We start from the raw sequence: 3,143 nt of genomic DNA, 5'->3' as shown, positions 1-3,143 counted from the left end.
AGAGAAGATTCCACAATTACTGAGAAATTGAGAGTCATCTAAATAAAGCATCCCAAATTAAAATATATAGCATTAAAATATTGAAAAAGAGAAACCCCTGAGATTCTTTGAAATGACAAGTAGAACATAATTTCCAGCAATGGGTTGTCAGTTCCCTATAAATGCAAAGCCTTTCTTTTTTATAAGTGCTAAGTTGCTACAGAAACTCTTATAAAATTAAACTCAAATAAGAAAAGTATCTGAGACAATGAGCTGTAGTTTTAGTAGGGAACTTAAAGTGAATTGGATGTAGTTTAACATTTTATAATCAATGAAAACAGAAAATCATGTACATAGTGCAATTTACTAAGTTGAAACAATGTTACTAAATTATATGTAAAATGAACATATTTTGAAAGAAATGACAAATGTCATTCAGACACTTTTCAGCATGTAACTGCAAAGGAAGTACCCAGCTCATAATTTGGGAAAAATCTCTATATAGTTTTCAATAAGTAGATCCTTCACAACCTGCTGAGTTTAACATTACCATACTATTTTACTATAGATAGAAAAAAAAGCATTAAAAAAGAAAAGCTAATATTCAAGATTTTTGAATTTTTTACATACTAATTTTAATTATAATGTTTATAAATATTATCATTTTGAGAGATAGTTTAGAAATTACTTTTAAGTTTAGATCATATATTGCTCATAAGAATAGGTGTTTTATATTATTATGAGTCTTATGAATGAATAGAAGTTTATTTTAGTCAAAATTCCAAATCTTGGATAACAGAGAATATCAAAATATCATGATCAAATTTACTTTTTAAAGCCAAGTGTTCATGATTCTTTGAAATAATATTATGATGTTTTCAAGTGAATTAATTATGGTTGCCTTAAAAGAGCAGTGTTTTATTTTCTTTCTTTTTTTAATAGTCATAGAAGAATTTTACTGTTCTCAAGTTTAGCTAACTGAAAAATAAAATTAGTTGTCGACTAATCATTCAGGAGAAGATTTGAGCCACCTCTTTTTCGTGTTGTTTTTCCTGTAGTTACAGAAGTTGGAAAATGAAGAGTATTTCAGAAAATAAACTAATGGAATAATACTCCAAACCCTGGTGAACATTAGTATTGAAGCATATTTTGTCTGGTGCTAGGTGTAGGGATGGATGTAGGAAGGGTACTCTAAGAGGAGGATATAATATTTTTGGCATATTGTAATTACTTGCAAAGGGAAAAGCAAATATCGCATATATAATTTTTTCTAACCTTAATGCCTATTTTTTTGTTCAAATAAAACCTGCAAATAGCAGCTGTATGATTTTTTGGAAATAAATTTGCTTTTGAATGCATCTTCAGGACAGCCACTTTTTTCTTCTATGTTACTTTTTTTATAAAGAAATAATAACAGCTAACATTTGTTGAATGGCTACTGTGTATCAGGCGTTTTCCTAAGCTTGTCATGTATTTGAACTCATTTAAACCACATGACAGCCATATTCAGTGGAAGCGATTTAGTCCCCCAGTTTTCTCATGGAGGTAGTAAATACCTTCTTTTGATCACACTGATAACATGGCAGAATGAAGTTAAGAATTAATATCAGGAATTTCAAAGCCAAAGGTTAAAAAACACTTACATCAAGACACCTTGAAGCATTAAGATGAATATTCTTATTAGCCATGGTTTTTTATAACTGTTCTTTAATATTTTATATGCATATGAATTTATTTTAAAACGCGCATTTCTCTGAGAACCTTCAACATGTTTTTAGTACCATAGTTTGAAGCCAGCAATTATATCATGATAGAATATTTTGAAAAATTATTGTAATTTCTGGCACATTTGAAAGCTATTTTCTATTTTATTCAGTTACTTTACTTCCCAAATAATGCCAGACTACATTGCCCTTGTAACAAATGTAAACACTGAAAATGAGATAATGCCCTTCTGCTTAGCTTGGTTCACTCATTTAAGTTATATACTACGAAGTGGCATTGCAGTATTATGGGATTTTATACAGATGAGAATAAATTGAACTCATATGTTACTGTGATAATTTTTGTTTACATTAGATATCATCATTTAAATCTTTTCCAAACTTTTGAATGTGATGCTAATTATGATTTGAAGAATATAACTGGTGTGGGCTTTTTTTTTTTTTTTTGGATGTCTGATTTTATTTGTTACCCTTAGAAAATCTTTCCTCCCCCACTGAACTCAGACTCAGAGGTGGAAGCTCTCAGACAGGACAGCCTTTGTCTCTTGCCAATCTGTTCCTGGTGTTTTTCTTTGGCCTCCTTCATTCTCTTGCCCAAAGGTTTAGCATATTCTGCAGCCTCTTCCTTATTTTTCTTAGTACATTGTTTCTTCAGAGCAACACACGGATGTTACATGGAGTAACAATACGCTGAATTTTGGGTGCTTGGTTGTAGGCTTCTTATCTTTATTTGGGGGCTTTCTTACAACATACTGGCAGACATCATCTTAGATTGAAAAGTTTGCAGATTCTTTTTCTCCCCTTTTAACAACGACCAAATTGAGAATACTGAGATTGGCATCCACAATGCAACCCCAAGCAGATTTGTGCTTTCTTTGTCCAGGCCTCCTTGGTCAGTAGCAGGAATGCACCTTACTCAGCAGCAGGCGGACATGGCCATGGGTCTAGATACCCTGCTTCATGGAGAAGTCTTGTTTGTCATTGCCATCACTGATTCAGATCTCATAACCCTTCCATTCTTTACCCAGAGCATCAGCAGCAACTTCTGTGGCCATGTACTTCCATAAAATGTATACATTTTGAGTTCATCATCCACTTCAATAAGTTTCTGGAAGGCTGTAGCTGGGAAAGAAATGTTCAGCTTCATCCTAGAACAGATTACCACCTCCAAAGTGCCACAAGATGAAGACATGCATGGGCTTCCTTCTGATATATTTTGGAAACAAGGTGTATTTGTAAAAGTCACCCATTCATATATTTTGTTCAACTTCTTTTGGAAGTATTTTTTTTCCATTTCCTTTTTCACTTTGTAGAAATGTTTGATGCATTCTGCATAGAATTTTTATATATTCGTTGGACACATTTTCTTCTAGGCTTTTAGTTATATATATTTCATTTGTAAAATATCTTTTGAAGTATAGAAGTACTGATTATTTGACT

General features: G+C 32.0%; 1 pseudogene; it reads right to left on the bottom strand.

Moving 5' to 3' along the window:
- Positions 1 to 2,175: 2,175 nt before the first annotated feature.
- Positions 2,176 to 2,850, bottom strand: LOC124508630 (40S ribosomal protein S6-like; annotated as a pseudogene).
- Positions 2,851 to 3,143: the final 293 nt, after the last annotated feature.

Source organism: Lynx rufus, unplaced genomic scaffold (assembly GCF_022079265.1).
Source record: "Lynx rufus isolate CCGP_SWC_20201006 ecotype Redwood Valley unplaced genomic scaffold, mLynRuf1.p SCAF_1, whole genome shotgun sequence".
Classification (NCBI taxonomy): domain Eukaryota; kingdom Metazoa; phylum Chordata; class Mammalia; order Carnivora; family Felidae; genus Lynx; species Lynx rufus.
This window is presented reverse-complemented; position numbering and strand designations above follow the sequence as displayed.